Source organism: Amblyraja radiata, chromosome 37 (assembly GCF_010909765.2).
Source record: "Amblyraja radiata isolate CabotCenter1 chromosome 37, sAmbRad1.1.pri, whole genome shotgun sequence".
NCBI lineage: Eukaryota > Metazoa > Chordata > Chondrichthyes > Rajiformes > Rajidae > Amblyraja > Amblyraja radiata.
Genome location: NC_045992.1, coordinates 14,455,971 through 14,473,490, shown reverse-complemented (window position 1 = coordinate 14,473,490; position 17,520 = coordinate 14,455,971). Strand labels below are relative to the sequence as shown.

The window sequence follows — 17,520 nt, the reverse complement described above, 5'->3', positions numbered from 1 at the left end:
TTTCACGCAACGCGTGACGTCATTGCGGCCGTGGAAGGAGAGGCGAGGCTGCGAAGTGGACGTGGCCGGCTGATCAATCCACTCACATCGGCAGCCCGGCACCGCGCATGCGCTCATGGCGAGGGAGGGCAGGGCGGGGCTATGAGGAAGGCGGGACTTCAACTTCCCACGTGGTGCGCTAATGGGAGGCGGGGGTGGTAAACTGGTCCGGAGCCACTTCGGGCATCTCCGGCAATTTCCGTCGTTCAGAGACGTTGGGTTCGCGCTTCCCGCGCCGCTCGGGGATGTTCGTTCATTTTCGTCAGCTTGCTGTTGCTGCAGGTAGGGAGGCCGCGGACTTCCGGTATTGGTGGCTCGCTGTATATTTCTGGCGAATATTTAGTCAGCAATTCTAAAAATAATGTTTGGCATGTGTGAATTTGTCAATGGCCCGGATGTGATATACTGCATAGCCGCCCTTAACTAGAATATGACTTAATGTCCAGAGTGAGTCAAAGTGCTTGAGTAACTCAGCTGGTCAGGTTCTTCAAAGAACTTCAAACTGTTATTTGATTCTACTTAATGTCCACGGTGCCAAACTGTGTGGTCAATCTAGAGACTGAAATACATTCTGCCGTTGCCTCGCCATCCATACCAGTTCTTCAAAATAAAATGGTTGATTCTAAATGTTAAGTAATTGTCTAATTCTGACCATCTGCCAGCCATTCCTCCCTCTTAATTAGAGGAGACAGATGTCATAACAGCATTGAAAAGACACTTGGACATGTATATGGATAGGGAAGGTTTAGAGGGATGCTGACAAACAGGACTTGTGAGCATCTTGAACGGTATTGACAAGTTGGGCTAAAGGAACCTCTCCTGGCATTGGAGAGGGTCCAGAGGAGGTCTATGGGAATGATCCTGGGGATGATTGGGTTAAAGTATGATGAGCATTTCACGGCACTGGGCGTGCACTCGCTGGAGTTTAGAAGGATGAGGGGGTACCTCGTTGAAGCTTATTGAATAGTGAAAAGCCTGGATAGACTGGCGATGGAGAGGATGTTTCCACTAGTGGGAGAGTCTAGGATTAGAGGTCATTGCCTCGGAATAAAATGACGTACTTTTCGAAAGGATATGAGGAGGAATTTCTTTCGTCAGAGGGTGGAGAACCTGTGGAATTCTTTGCCACAGGTGGGTGTGGAGGCCAAGTCATTGGGTATTTTTAAGGTAGAGATTGACAGATCCTTCATTAGTATGGGTGTCGGGGGTTATGGGGAGAAAAGCAGGAGAATGGGGTTGAGAGGGAAAGATAGACAAGCCATGATTGAATGGAGGAGTAGACTTGATGGACCAAATGGCCGAATTCTGCTCCAATATCTTATCAACATGATTGGATTGCAAGGAAAAGCCTGTTTCCAAGTTTACTGATATTATAACGATAGTTGGCACAGTAAATGGAATTGATGTATGTATACATTAATATATTAATACATTAACTAATGGATTTCAATGAAGGTAAATGTGAGGTAATCCCCACTTTGGACCTATAAAAGATGGAACACTTTCAAAATAGTGTAAGGTTGGAGTCAGTGAAATGTCTTGGGTTCAATGTATGCAGATCATTAAAGTGTAATAGTTGGAAATGGAAAATAACCAAAAGGGCCTTTATACTGGGAATACAAGAAAACAATGAGCTGGAATTTATGCTACAAATATTCAATGTTCTGGTTAGACCACACCTGAAGTCTTCTTCTCCAAATCTTGGGAGAGATATGTTGGCCTGGAAGGGAATGTAGAGTACATTTGCCAGAATAAAACAAGAGCTCAGAGGTTTAAATTCTAAAGATATATATGTCAAGGAGCACGAGGTCATTGAATAATAAGACGGCAAGAGGTAACAGCTGAGTTTTAGCAAAACCCAATGAGGCATCAGATTATTGATGAGTAAGTGCTGCTTGATAGCTCTGTTGATAATACTTCCCTTCACTTTGGTGATGATTGAGAAAAGGCTGATTGGGTGATGATTCCCAGGATTGGATTTGCCCTGCTTGTTGTGAACAGATCCAATCCTAGATTAGTTTAGTTTATTGTCACGTGAAGGGAATTATCACCCAATCATTATTTTCTCATTATTGTTTAATTGTCGTCATGAGATATTGTAGAACAGCAAACCCATTGATAATTTCAGTGAAACAAAACCATTTTGCCTTTTCACAAATCAATCTGCTTTTATTAATCAATTGAACTCATTCTATTTAAAGGGCTAGCCTTCAATTTGCACTTTTTCTCAGTTTACTCCATAGAACTCTGCAACCTCACTTCTTGCACCTCCAATAACGTTTCTACAATTGTATTCTCTGCACCTGACTCTTGCTGCTTGGTGTTGAAATTGCCCACAGATGTTGGAAGCATCGTGGGACCATGTGACCATGGTGAGATGAGGTCCATCCGTGAACTCTTACACCTTCAGAGACAGAAGATAGACACAAAATGCTGGAGTAACTCAGTGGGACAGGCAGCAACTCTGGAGAGAAGGAATGGATGATGTTTTGGTTCGAGGCCCTTCTTCAGAAGAAGCAAACCCATTGATAATTTCTTCGGAAGAAGGGTCTCCCATTCCATCTCTCCAAGACGTCACCCATTCCATCTCTCCAGAGATGCTGCCTGTCCCGTTGAGTTACTCCAGCACTTTGTGTCTATCTTCGGTTTAAATCCTCATCTGCAGTTCCTTCCTACACTCTTCAGACACAGGCTTGCTTGCACATGTGCCCAAACTGCACTTAAAGATAAAGTCATCATCTTATTCATCTTCCTAGCCTCCGGTTAACTTCAGGCTGATCTCTGCAACATCTTACAGTCTGCTGCGAACTGCTGTTTCAGCTCTTCCAAACTCCATAACTTTTGTTCAGCCACTGGAGCGGGCAAAACTGGCTCAATGGTTTGCTGACATTGCAAACTTTTCTGAAGTACAGGCATTTGGAAATCATCGTACTTGTGCTGTGTTCAAGGACCTCCCTGGCAAGATTGCCAGAGCTGCTGGCAAAGTCTCCTTGCTCCCCTGTGTGTAATCATATCATTTACATTATAATAATGCTGTTATCATATCATTAAGATAACAGCAATAGAATTTAGTAGAGTGCTGGACAAATATTTGAAAGGATAGAAATCTTTTCAAGGCAGTGGAAAGAGGATGGGGCAAAGAAATTCAGTTAGATTGTACTGTACTTTCAGTTTAGAGATACAGCACGGAAACAGGCCCTTCGGCCCACCGGGTCCGCGGCGACCAGCGATCCCCGCACATTAACACTATCCGAACCCCACTAGTCAAGTCAGGTCAAGAGAGTTTATTGTCATGTGTCCCAGATAGGACAATGAATTTCTTGCATTGCTGCAGCACAACTGGATATTGTAGTCATAAATACAGGTCAGATCAGTGTGTCCATATACCAAGAATATATATACACACACATCAGTAAACAGATAAAGTGCAATAGGTTGTTATAGTTCATAGTTTGTTTGAAGTTGTGTTTAATAGTCTGATGGCCATGGGGAGAACGCTGTTCCTGAATCTGGATGTTGCAGATTTCAGGCTCCTGTACCTTCTACCCGATGGCAGCGGAGAGATGAGTGTATGGCCAGGATGGTGTGGGTCCTTGATGATGCTGGCAGTCTTTTTGAGGCAGCGACTGCGACAGATCCCCTCGATGGTAGGGAGGTCAGAACCGATGATGGACTGGGCAGTGGTTACGACCTTTTGCAGCCTTTTCTGCTGCTGGACGCTCCGGTTGCTGTACCAAGCCACGATGTAACCGGTCAGCATGCTCTCTATTGTGCACCTGTAGAAATTCGAGAGAGTCCTCCTTGACATACCGATTCTCCATAATCTTCTCAGGAATGTGCTTTCCTTATGACTATTTCACGAGGGACAATTTCTACATTTACCAAGCCAATTAACTTACAAACCTGTATGTCTTTGGAATGTGGGAGGAGACCAAAGATCTCGGAGAAAACCCATGCTGATCACGGGCAGAATGTACAAACTCCATACAGACAGCACCTGTAATGGGGATGCAACCCGGGTCTCTGGCGCTGCATTCGCTGTAAGGCAGCAACTCTAACGCTGTGCCACCGTGACTGCCCAAATCTTACCAGAGGAGCGACTATAACAAAATTGAAAAGGCATTTGAACAGGCAGGAGAATGGGGTTAAGGGGAGAGATAGATCAGCTATGATTGAATGGCAGCGTAGACCTGATGGGACGAATGGCCGAATTCTACTCCTGTTCCTTGAGACAACTAACTCAAGACTGACTTTCTAAATATTTTTAGAAACTTCACCATTGGGCATGATAGACATGACTACGCAGGTGAGAGGTTGATGTGGCCGGGGTGACCTTGTAATACATCAGTGTAGTGGCCAATTGGGAGAATCTAACAACTGAAGAATGGAGGTGAATCAATCCATTTTGGTTAAGAGTTTTTTGTTTGCTTGACATTAATGCTTAATGTAAATTTGTGATGTTTAAAACTTAGAAAATTTAGATAAAACATCCCAAAACACTTTTAACCATGGCATAGATTGATTTATTTAAAATAATTAGCTGTTCTGTTTCCTTGTAGCTACATTTAAAAGAGTCTTTGGATTAGTGATTTAAAAACTGCTGCTTCTAAATAAGATGGTGAAAGATTTGAGTCCCGTTCCTGATTATCCCAGTAAATGGGAACTGGAAAATGGGGGTCTGTAAATAATAATATTAATAATATATTTTATTGCCATTGCACATCAGTGCAACGAGATTTAGTATGCAGCTTCCAACCGATGTAAAATAAAAATAAAATAAATAAATAAACTGTGCGACGTGACCATCCGAGGGAGACAGTCCAGGGGGGATGGGGGGCACTCAGCAGGGCCGGTTCAGAGCCGCTATAGCTCTGGGAATAAAGCTGTTTCTGAGTCTGGAGGTTCGGGCGTTCATCTGAGCATTCGTAACCCCCTGCGGTGGCTCCAGCCCAGTGACAGGACAGCAAGTGAAACCGTGTAGGAAGGAACTGCAGATGCTGGTTTTAATCGAAGATAGACACAAAATGCTGGAGTAACTCAGCGGGACAGGCAGAATCTCTGGAAAGAAGGAATGGGTGATGTTTTGGGTCGAGACCCTTCTTCAGACTATGACTTCAGTCTGAAGAAGGGCCTCGACCCGAAACGTCATCCATTCCTTCTCTCCAGAGACGCTGCCTGTCTCGCTGAGTTACCTCAGCATTTTGTGTCTATCAGCAAGTGAAACTAACTATTTGAGGTTTCAAATAGCACGTGACCTCGATCAGCCCAGCCTTGTCCCTGTTAAGGGAACACCTTCCTCTGAAGCAGTGGAGTGTCATGCTCGCACAATTGCACCAAAAGGCAATGTTCATGGCTTGCCTCTGGGAGCTGAGCTGCCCCTGTTGGTGCAGGCCCCATTTGGATATTAGTCCTGGGTGCTGGTCCCAGTACTTGTTGAACGTTGCCACCCACACTTCTGTATTTCCAGCACCTGTATGTTTCTCTGCCTATCTGGCTATTGAATTATTTCCGTGCTCCTAGATTTGGGGCCATTTAATAACTTCATGCCAACTGCATAAAAAACGGATTACTGATCATTGCAAATACTTCTGCTAATCACTGCCAAGTATTATTACCTTGGCAGTCAATGCTGAGTAGACTAATGGATTTACTTCCATTATTTTCTCCGTTATAAAGATAAATATTTATCTTTTAAACCAGTTCAACCTTTTCCTGTAAATACAATTACGGGAGATTTTAATAGAAATGTGACTGCAGACATTTGCATGCCTGTTGCTAAATAGAATATATGCCAGACTCCAATAGGAGAAGTTCCTAAAAAACCTGTTGGCAGTTAATTAGACTTGTATGTTTGTGATCACGTTGATGGGTTCATAACAAATTCATTTTGCTTTTTTCAGATTTAGTAGAGATTGTTGAAGAGAATTTTGGAGGATGTTATCTTCTTGCGTATGGCGTGCACAGCCTAAAGTTGTAGGTCAACTTGTGCTATTTGTTCTTGTTTATGCACGTCGGGTTTATTGCATTCGTCGAAACAGGGTGGACTACGTGGAGGTTGCAATCTCCCACCCTGGAGAATGTTATAGGGCGGATGGATCAAGGCGTGCAGAGTTCCCAGAGAATGGCATCACAGGTAGATAGGGCAGTCAATAAAGCTTTTGACACATTGGCCTTCATCAGTCAGGGTATTAAGTATAGATGTTGCGAGGTTATGTTACAGTTGTACAAGACATTGGAGAGGCCACACTTCCAATATTGTATTCGGTTTTTGTCAGCCTGCTGTAGGAAAAATGTTGTTAAGTTAGAAAGAGTGAAGAGAAGATTTATTGGGATGTTGCCAGGATTTGAGGACCTGAGCTATTGGGAAAGATTGGGGAGGCTAGAACTTTCCTCTAGTTCTGGAGCACACGAGGCTGTGGGGTGATCTTATGGAGGGGTATAAGATCATGAGGGTGAGTCTTTTGCCGAGAGTAGGGCAATCAAGAACTAGTGGACTTGGGTTTAAGGTGAGAGGGGATAGATTTAATAGGAACGTGAGGGGCAATTATTTCACACAGAAGATGGTTGGTATATGGAACAAGCTTCCAGAGAAGGTAGTTGAGGCAGGCTCTATAACAATATTTAAAAGACATTTCGACAGGTACATGGGTAGGAAAGCTTTACAGGGATATGGGTCAAACGCAGGCAAGTGCGACTCGCGTAGATGGAGTACCTTGGTTGACCTGGTTTGTCGGCATTGGCAAGTTCGGCTGAAGGGCCTGTTTCCGTGCTGTAGGACTCAAGTTCAAGTGAGTTTATTGTCATGTGTCCCTGTATAGGACAATGAAATTCTTGCTTTGCTTAAGCACACAGAAAATAGTAGGCATTTACTACAAAACAGATAAATGTGTCCATATACCATGATATAAATATATACACACATGAATAAATAAACTGGTAAAGTGCAAATAACAGAAAGTGGTTGTTAATAATCAGAGTTTTGTCCGAGCCAGGTTTAATAGCCTGATGGCTGAGGGGAAGTAGCTATTGCTGAACCTGGTTGTTGCAGTCTTCAGGCTCCTGTACCTTCTACCTGAAGGTAGCAGGGAGATGAGTGTGTGGCCAGGATGGTGTGGGTCTTTGATGATACTGCCAGCCTTTTTGAGGCAGCGACTGCGATAGATCCCCTCGATGGAAGGAAGGTCAGAGCCGATGATGGACTGAGCAGTGTTTACTACTTTTTGTAGTCTTTTCCTCTCCAGGGCGCTCAAATTGCCGAACCAAGCCACGATGCAACCGGTCAGCATGCTCTCTACTGTGCACCTGTAGAAGTTAGAGAGAGTCTTCCTTGACAATCCGACTCTCCGTAATCTTCTCAGGAAGTAGAGGCGCTGATGAGCTTTTTTGATAATTGCGTTAGTTTCAAGATGGCGGCGCGGCCCACCTGCAGTCCGTCTGTTTTTTTTCTTTCGTTTTGTTCCTTGTCATGTTTTAGTTAATTTTGTTTTATTAAGTTGTGTATGTGGGTGGGGTGGGAGAAACATGCTTTGGTCTCTTTCTTCGGGGGATGCGACTTTTTCTTCGGTCGTATTCCCCGTCTCCGTCTGCGCCGAGGCCTAATGGCGGAGCTGGCGGCATCGGAGCTGTAGCAGCGGCAGCAGCGGCGGAGACCCGACTCGGCCCCGAAGCTGTGGCGGTGGCGGCAGCAGCAGCGGCAGCGGAGACCCGACTCGGCCCTGGAGCTGTGGCGGAGGCAGCGGCAGCGGAGACCCGACTCGGCCTCGGAGCTGTGGCGGAGGCAGCGACCACCCGCGGAGTTTGAACCGTCGCCTCGGCGCAGAGGGAGAACAAAGAGGGAAGAGACAGAGACTTTAAGATTTTGCCTTCCACCACAGTGAGGAGGTGTTTGGTGAACTCACTGTGGTGGATTTTAAATTTGTGTTGATTGTGTGTTTTTGTCATTTTTTAAATTATATGTATGACTGCAGGGAAACAAAATTTCGTTCAGACCGAAAGGTCTGAATGACAATAAACGAATCTAATCTAATCTAGTGTTCTCGGACCAGGAAAGATCTTCAGAGATGTGCACGCCCAGGAATTTGAAGTTCTTGACCCTTTCAACCATCGACCCGTTGATATAAATGGGGCTGTGGGTCCCCTTCCTACTCCTTCCAAAGTCCACAATCAGTTCCTTGGTTTTGCTGGTGTTGAGGGCCAGGTTATTGCGCTGGCACCATATGGACAGTTGCTCGATCTCTCTTCTGTACTCTGACTCATCCCCATCAGTGATACGCCCCACAATAGTGGTGTCGTCAGCGAACTTGATGATGGAGTTCGCACTGTGGTTCGCTACGCAGTCATGGGTATAGAGTGAGTACAGCAGGGGGCTGAGCACGCAGCCTTGAGGTGCTCCCGTGCTGATTGTTATCGAGGCTGACACATTTCCACCAATACGAACAGTCTGTGGACGAGGAAGTCGAGGATCCAGTTGCAGAGGGATGCGCAGAGACCCAGTTCTGCGAGTTTGGTAACCAGTTTGGAGGGGATGATTGTGTTAAATGCCAAGCTGTAATCAATGAATAACAGCCTGACATATGAGTTTTTGTTGTCCAAGTGGTCCAGTGCGGAGTGGAGGGCCAGCGAGATCGCATCCACCGTTGATCTGTTGTGGCGGTACGCGAACTGCAGTGGGTCCAGGTTTTTGTCGAGGTAGGAGTTGATTTGCTCCATTACTCTGTGACTCTATTCAGTTTTAGGCTGTTTTTGCGACTTTGATTGCATTAGGAAATGTGGTACTGATTAAGTCTGTGCAAAGTGCCTTCAGTCCTTTTTCATGGTTTTGTGCATTCCTTGACTGCTTGTGTTTATTCATTGATTGAAAGCGCGTAACTAAGCTCAGGTTGACAAAATTAAAGGCCAATTTGCTTGTTGGCTGCCGTCTAATATCGAGGTACAAGACCAGAGGTGGTGCACATCAAAGGGGCAAATACTGGCTGGTCCATGACCTTACCATTAATACAGGTGCACAACCTTTTATCCAAAGATCCAAATAACGAAAACCTCCAAATAGCGGACATTTTTTCGGTCCTTGAAGAAAGGTCCTTGAAACGTTCACCGAGGGCGGCCCGCAGAGGTGACAGCGGAACCTCCGGTCAGTCCTCGAAGAAAGGGGAACTAAATCCCCATTCATAAAAGAGAAGGTGAGGGTATATTGCGCGGGAGGGTTAATAATTGACAATATGCTGCTGCCTGCCCGCTGAGTTAAAAAGTTCCCACGGTAGACTCACGATACACAGTGTATCGTGAGTCTTGCGTGGGAACTTTTTAACTCAGCGGGCAGGCAGCAGCAGATTGTCGCTCCCTTCAGTTTCACCGCACCTACACCCCTCTACTTACCGGCCATATGTGTGATCCCTTCCCTCCCCTCTCCAGCTCCCCGCTCATTGCACCGGCACGGGGGTTTTGCACTGTCTTCACGTCGGCGATACCAGCAGGTTAGTGCCAGTCACCGGAGACGTCAGGACCAACGGGACACCGACCCCCAGGCTCACTGCAAGCACTGAGATCCCAGAGACCCACAGCCAGCAGCAGCCCAGCCCCGTTCCAACTTTAGAGGAAAACTGCAAACTGGCCGGAGACGTCAGGACCACCAGAAGCCGTTCCCTGAGCTGCGCCCCCTCATCGGGACACCGACCCCCAGGCCCACTGCAAGCACGGAGATCCCAGAGGCCAACAGCAGCCCAGCCCAGCTCCAACTACAGAGGAACCTGGGTTGCGGATGACGGGGCGCAGCTCGGGGCGTCGTAGGGGCCCATCAGGGAGCGCGTTCCTGTTGGTCCTGACGTCTCCGGCCACCTGCCATCCTCCGGGAACTGTACCGCCCTTGCAGGAGAGTGGGGTTGTTTGCAGTTGCAGAGGGAGGGGGCAAGGGCGGTACAGTTCTCAGTCTCAGCTCCAGTCCAGGGGGGTGGCCGGAGACGTCAGGACCAACGCACACACGGAGATCCCAGAGACCCACAGCCAGCAGCAACTCCAGCCCAGCCCCGCTCCAACTCCAGAGGAACACGTAGGGGCAGAAGCTGATGGTGTGCAAGATACGTCTTGTTCTTGGGGTGGCGGATGAGGGGGCTCAGCTCGGGCTGTGGGCAAACTGCCACTTGTCGCCGTAGCGGCCGATCGGGTAGCGGATTCCTCTGGAGGGGGAGGGGGAGGGGGGTATTGTGCTGTTTGATCGCCCCCTGCTATCCCAGGGACAGGGAGACACAGCGGCTTTTTAGACTGGTGGGCAATCACTTCCAAAGTTCTGCCCACACAGTCAGTACACCTCTCCTACACTGCATTTCATACAAACATTTATTCTGCAAGAAAAAACTACATTGAAGACTCAAACTCGCGACCGAGTAACTGCCAGGATCGAGGCGCAAACTCGCGACCTAGCTCGGGGATTCAAGAATCCCCGAGCTAGGCCGCCTAAGGGCATGTAGCCCCGCTAGGGTGACATGAGTGCGAGAGGTGATTCAATGCTGCGGGCACATTTACAAATTCAGGAATTCATTCAACACACTGCATTTCATACAGACATTTATTCTGCAAGAAAAAACGACATTGAAGACTCAAACTCGCGACCGCGTAACTGCCGGGATCGAGGCGCAAACTCGCGACCTTGCGGATATGAGCCGAGCACTCTACCACTGAGCCAGCCATTAAAATCTACGCTAAAAATTTTCCATTCCGAAGGCCGACAAATTCTGAATTACGAAAAGTGTCTGGTCCCAAGGCTTTCGGATAAAAGGTTGTGCACCTGTAACACATTACATCCACAAGAAGCCCAATGTGCTAGAAGCTCCCACATTAGTCAAGCATGTTTTATTGTCACATGTACCAAAATAGAACAACAACATTCTTACTTGCAGCAGCACTTCAAATAACTTCCAGGATTCCTTTCAGGATTCTTGGAGTTCTTCCAGGATTTGTTACTGTTAGTCCCATTCTTCACTCTGCCCTGAACTTAGTTTTCCACACAGTAAAATTCCCTTGTAACCAACTGAACTCTTAACATTGTAGGAATGAGCCATCAAATCCCTGGGACTTTTACGTTTTTACTTTCCACTTTCATTTCTTTACTAAATGTGTGTTTCCATAACACAAAGTTGATATAACGAGGGTGATGAATTAGGGAACACTGTTTGCATGACATGGGCCGAATTGGTTACAATGCGATTTCAATCAGAAAATGGAGAACCACTTACAAATTATATTGGAAATTGTCAAACAGAAAAAAAACTATTTTGGATATAACCAGGTTAGGAAAAAAATTTCTGGTAATTACTTCACAGTAATCAGGCACAATTGTCTCTTAAGATCATTGTTGCATCAAATGAACCATAGGAGATCAAGAAGGAACTGCAGATGCTGGAAGATCGAAGGTACACAAAAATGCTGGAGAAACTCAGCGGGTGCAGCAGCATCTATGGAGCGAGGGAAATAGGCGACGTTTCGGGCCGAAACCCTTCTTCAGACTGATAGGGGGTGAGGGGGGGAGGAGGAGCCCGAGGGCGGGGGGATGGGAGGAGACAGCAAGGGCTAGCAAAACTGGGAGAATTCAACGTTCATGCCATCCCGACGCAAGCAACCCAGAAGGAATATGAGGTGCTGTTCCTCCAATTTCCGGTGTTGCTCACTCCGGCAATGGAGGAGACCCAGGACAGAGAGGTCAGATTGGGAATGGGAGGGGGAGTTGAAGTGCTGAGCCACCGGGATAGGTGATTATTGAAATTGACTAGCAATCACTAGTATTGACACATGCAACGAAGCTCTGTTGAACAACGGAACATATAGCCTTCAGTATCTTTAAATTGCATTAACGAAAGTATACATTACTATTGAAAAGACCATTATTTTTAAATCCTGTGGGAAAAATATTTTTTTTAAATTACGTCTGAATCACTCTAGCCCCTAATCTCCTATTCCCCATTAGCACGATTGCCTGTATACAGTGTGAATTTCTATAGCATGAGTTTTCTTCGGAACACAACTATCGTGTTCTAGCAGAAGTACCTGCACCGTCATATAAATTCGTTATTCTCATTAAATTACTGGTTCCTGGCAGTTTCTAGAATGTATTATCTATTTTAAACCCTTGAGTTTAATATAGTAATTATTTGGTATCTCTATAGTCTTTATTCCTTTGATCATTTGTCAAGTTGGACTTTGACTGGAATGAGGAGGAGAACTTTAAGCCAGGACAAGGTCCAACCTGGGAACGCAGTTGCTGATTACTACTCTTTTGAGATTAGTGCTGTGGGTGTTGTCCCACTTGGTCCTATCACTGCTTGGTGGTGTGTCGTGAACAGCCTGTAACAGGCAGGAGTCTGCCCTTTGAAACCTGATCCGAATGAATGACTTGTAGGTTGCAATAACATGAATAGATGGAATGCTATGGGGGGGGGGGGGGGGGGGGGGGGGGGGGGGGGGGGGGATTGATGGTTAATGAGTCGAAGGTTATGTCAAAACAAGCAGGGTAGAATTCAAGATTTAATTCATACAGTGCACTCTCCAAACTGTCATGTGGACACATGAAAGAAATACCTATATCCATGATATTAATAAACAAACACAAGGACTGTCTAAACCAGTGGTTCCCAACCTTTTTAGCTCATGGCCCCCTTGGGATCTTTTAATTTTTCTGTGGCCCCCCCTGACATTATTAGCGGAAAAAAATTATATTATAATACCTTCCATAAAAATATCAGTGTTTATTAATTGCACATATATTCTCTTTTATTCTATTCCACAAACATCAAAAATATTTCAACTACATTTATTAGAACTGAAATTTAGGAGGCAACGGGGTGGTAGCTCTGTGGCCCCCTTCATTGAACCTGTGGCCCCCTAAATCCCAACTTTTTTCTGTGGCCCCCCCTGAAATTTGCCATGGGCCCCTTTGGGAATCACTGGTCTAAACAATAACTGCCTTTAAACTTTATATTCTGATTTTAGACAGAAAATTCAGTCGACTGCTGTCAGTATTTTAAAAAATAACAGTGCAAATCGGCACGGGGGCACAGCGGTAGAGTTGCTGCCTTACAGCGCTCACAGCGCCGGAGACCCGGGTTCGATCCTGAGTCTGTTCAGACTTTGTACGTTCTCCCCCTGACTGCGTCGGTTTTCTCCAAGATCTTCGGTTTCCTCCTACACTCCAAAGACGTACAGGTTTGTAGGTTAATTGGCTTGGTGTAAATGTAACTTGTCTATAGGGTAGTGTTAATGTGCGGGGAACACGAGTTGGTGCAGACTTGGTGGGCCGAAGAGCCTATTTCCGCACTGTATCACTAAACTAAATCAGCTGGTTATGCATTGGAGATGCTGTCTTAGATATTGTTTTCGTTTTTAGTTTTAGAGATACAGCGCAGAAACAGGCCCTTCGGCCCATCGTGCCGACCAGCAGTGCCCATACCCTAGCGCTATCCTACACACTAGGGACAATTTACAATTTTACTGAAGCCTACCAACATACAAACCTGTACATCTTTGGTGTGTTGAGGAATCTGGAGCACCCGTAGTAAACCCACATGGTCGCAGGGAGAACGTACAAACTCCGCACAAACAGCACCTGTAGTCAGGATTGACTTTGTTAAAGTCACATAAAAAGTGAAATCTTCATTAGTGAAGTTCACGGAACAGTGCTGTTAGGTTTACCTGTGTAATGCTGTGCTGAAACTACATTAGTTTCACTGTAAGTTCCATGGGATGTGTCAACTTACAGTGCTGCAAATGTACAGCCAGTTCTTGAAGAGGACCGGCACAGTGGTGCAGCGGTAGAGTTGCTGCCTTACAACGCCAAGACCCGGGTTTGATCCTGACTACAGGTGCTGTCTGTACAGAGTTTGTACATTCTCACTGTGACTGTGTGGGTTTTCTCTGGGTGCTCTGGTTTCCTCCCACATTCCAAAGATTTGTAGGTTAATTGGCTTCTGTAAATTGTCCCGCGTGTAGGATAGAACTCTTGTACGGGGTGATTGTTGGTCGTCGCGGACTCGTTGGGCCGACGGGGCTATTTCTATCTCTAAAGTAAACTAATTACATAAAACATTCTTCTAACTGCGAAGCAGTGTTACTATTGAATGAATAGATGATTTAGTATGCAGTGGGCTTTGGAAGGGTTCTCCCAGGGGGTCAGAATCTAGTGAAGAACATTGTTTACAATTGGTGCATTCTTTATACACGGCCCCTCTGAAACCCCCCAGAGCCACAGCTGGATACCTGCGACAGGAACTCACCTGGAAGTCTCGAAGGCCTCCAGCTTACGCAAGCCTGTCATGGAGGGAAAGGCTGCTCTACCCATGTGACTGGGCTGAAGGAAAAGAAAATGGAGTCTGATCTTCCCTGAGTTTGGGTGAGCAACCAAATGTAGCAATGAGCTGTACTGTTTATGGAGCCGCAGCAGCTTGGCATGATCCTGAAGCTAGGAAGCTAAATGTGGCCACAACACATCGGGAATGCACTGGAGCACAAGCACACCAGCTTCTGTTTCATGGGAGTCATTGCATTTCAGAGAGAACAAACTATGCAGCTGGAGTATTGACCATTGGAATGGTTTTAGGAGAAATAATATCAATCTTATAGTTCTAGGGATAATATAAAAAGGTCATTCATAAAACCTGAGGTTGAAAATTTCACCCAAGAGGAATAGTGCTAATTGCCTTAGAAGTTATGTTATTTGATAATTGTTTATGCTGGATGAAACTTAAGAGAAGAATGAAAATCCCGCCAGAAACTAAGGGTGAATCCATTGGAGCCAGAAACGTAGAGAAAATTGTTGCAATCTGATTAGGCATGCTTATTTTTTCCAGAGTTGAATGAATAGGTTTCTAATTCTCTTGAGTACAATAAAACTTTTCATGGTCTACTGAAAGATTATTTAATTTGAACAGGGAATAACTAAGGAATGAATATGAAGTCAAATTAAGATATGAATATACGTTGGAGATAAACAATGTGATGAGTGTCACGGAATGATGGCTTTGGCTTTGGCCTTGGATTTTGAAACTCATAACAATTTAAGTAGGTTCACAAGGAAAGTCCAACACGCATGGTTGATGGGGTAATGGAGTTATTGGAACGGAAGGAAGGAACCAAAACCCACAGGTGAATGACACAAAATTATGCCTGAACGAACAAATGGACTTGACTCCAGTCCAGTGTACTGTAATGCATAGGATAAGGTACACAAAAATGCTGGAGAAACTCAGCGGGTGCAGCAGCATCTATGGAGCGAAGGAAATAGGCAATGTTTTGGCCCGAAACGTTGCCTATTTCCTTCGCTCCATAGATGCTGCTGCACCCGCTGAGTTTCTCCAGCATTTTTGTGTACCTTCGATTTTTCCAGCATCTGCAGTTCCTTCTTAAATGCATAGGATAACATTGGTGAATATCCTCATAAAATAAATATTTGGAAAACAGTGCAATCAGCTCCTTAGTCTTGCTGGCTTTAGACTTTAGAGATACAGCGAGTTCACGCCAACCAACGATCACCCCGTGCACCAGCACTATTCCACACACTAGGGACAATTTACAATTTACAGAACACAGTTAACCTGCAAAGTTGTATGTCTCTGGAGTGTGGGAGGAAACCAGAGCACCCAGAGAAAGCCCACGCAGTCACGGGGAGAACGTTCAAACTCCGAATAATATAATAATAATAATAATAATTGCGGATGACACTAAGCTGGGGGGCAGTGTTAGCTGTGAGGAGGATGCTAGGAGACTGCAAGGTGACTTGGATAGGCTGGGTGAGTGGGCAAATGTTTGGCAGATGCAGTATAATGTGGATAAATGTGAGGTTATCCATTTTGGTGGCAAAAACAGGAAAGCAGACTATTATCTAAATGTTGGCCGACTAGGAAAAGGGGAGATGCAGCGAGACCTGGGTGTCATGGTACACCAGTCATTGAAAGTAGGCATGCAGGTGCAGCAGGCAGTGAAGAAAGCGAATGGTATGTTAGCTTTCACAGCAAAAGGATTTGAGTATAGGAGCAGGGAGGTTCTACTGCAGTTGTACAGGGTCTTGGTGAGACCACACCTGGAGTATTGCGTACAGTTTTGGTCTCCAAATCTGAGGAAGGACATTATTGCCATAGAGGGAGTGCAGAGAAGGTTCACCAGACTGATTCCTGGGATGTCAGGACTGTCTTATGAAGAAAGACTGGATAGACTTGGTTTATACTCTCTAGAATTTAGGAGATTGAGAGGGGATCTTATAGAAACTTACAAAATTCTTAAGGGGTTGGACAGGCTAGATGCAGGAAGATTGCTCCCGATGTTGGGGAAGTCCAGGACAAGGGGTCACAGCTTAAGGATAAGGGGGAAATCCTTTAAAACCGAGATGAGAAGAACTTTTTTCACACAGAGAGTGGTGAATCTCTGGAACTCCCTGCCACAGAGGGTAGTCGAGGCCAGTTCATTGGCTATATTTAAGAGGGAGTTAGATGTGGCCCTTGTGGCTAAGGGGATCAGAGGGTATGGAGAGAAGGCAGGTACGGGATACTGAGTTGGATGATCAGCCATGATCATATTGAATGGCGGTGCAGGCTCGAAGGGCCGAATGGCCTACTCCTGCACCTAATTTCTATGTTTCTATGTTTCTATAATATCTTTTATTGTCATTGCACATAAGCACAACGAGATTTGGTATGCAGCTTCCATCCGGTCATAACATAAATAACTAATAACATTTAGATTTAGATACCCCGAGAACATGGATTGTAAAAAGAACAGTAAAATAGTCAAAACAGTTCAAGCAGACTAAAGTGCAGATGTGTCTGTGCGACGTGACCATCCGAGGGAGACAGTCCAGGGGGGGTGGGGGGCGCTCAACAGGGCCGGTTCAGAGCCGCTATAGCTCTGGGAATGAAGCTGTTCCTAAGTCTGGAGGTTCGGGCGTAGAAGGCCTTGTAACGTCTGCCGGAGGGAAGTAGTTCGAACAGTCCATTACAAGGGTGTGAGGAGTCTTTATGGATACTGATGGCCTTCCTGGAGACAGCACCTGTAGTCCGGATTGAACCCCAGTCTCTGGTGCTGGAAGGTAACAACTCTACTGCTTTGCCACTGTGCCTGCCCCCATTGATCAAGATTGTTTAGCGGTACCATTCAATCAGATTTTCAATCTCACTCCTACATTCTGAACCGTTATTTGTCTGACAACGGTGGTATCGTTGGTGAATTTAAAGATTGTGTTGAAATTGTGTCCAACAACAGGTATGGAGAGAATAGAACAAGGAACTGAGCAAACAGTGTGACGTGTTCCTGTGCTGATGGTTATCAAGGCAATGTACTCTTCAGTCCCAAAACAGTAAAACCATGGTTGCAGTCAAGAACTAGTCAAAATAGTCTTCACCACAAGAATTTGGAGAAGACTTAAAACTCTAAATATAAATTTAAATTGAGGTGAATAACATCATGAGGGGAATAGATAGGGTGGATGCACAGAGTCCTTTACCCAGA

General features: G+C 45.6%; 1 protein-coding gene across 1 annotated transcript in view; it reads left to right on the top strand.

Annotated features, from left to right (window-relative positions):
* The first annotated feature begins 210 nt into the window (after positions 1-210).
* The window catches only part of shld2 (shieldin complex subunit 2), a 48,390-nt gene continuing 31,080 nt past the window's right edge, over positions 211-17,520 (top strand). The window contains exon 1 of the mRNA XM_033012537.1: positions 211-321. The gene's annotated coding sequence lies outside the window, so the exon portion shown is untranslated. The remainder of the gene's footprint in view (positions 322-17,520) is intronic.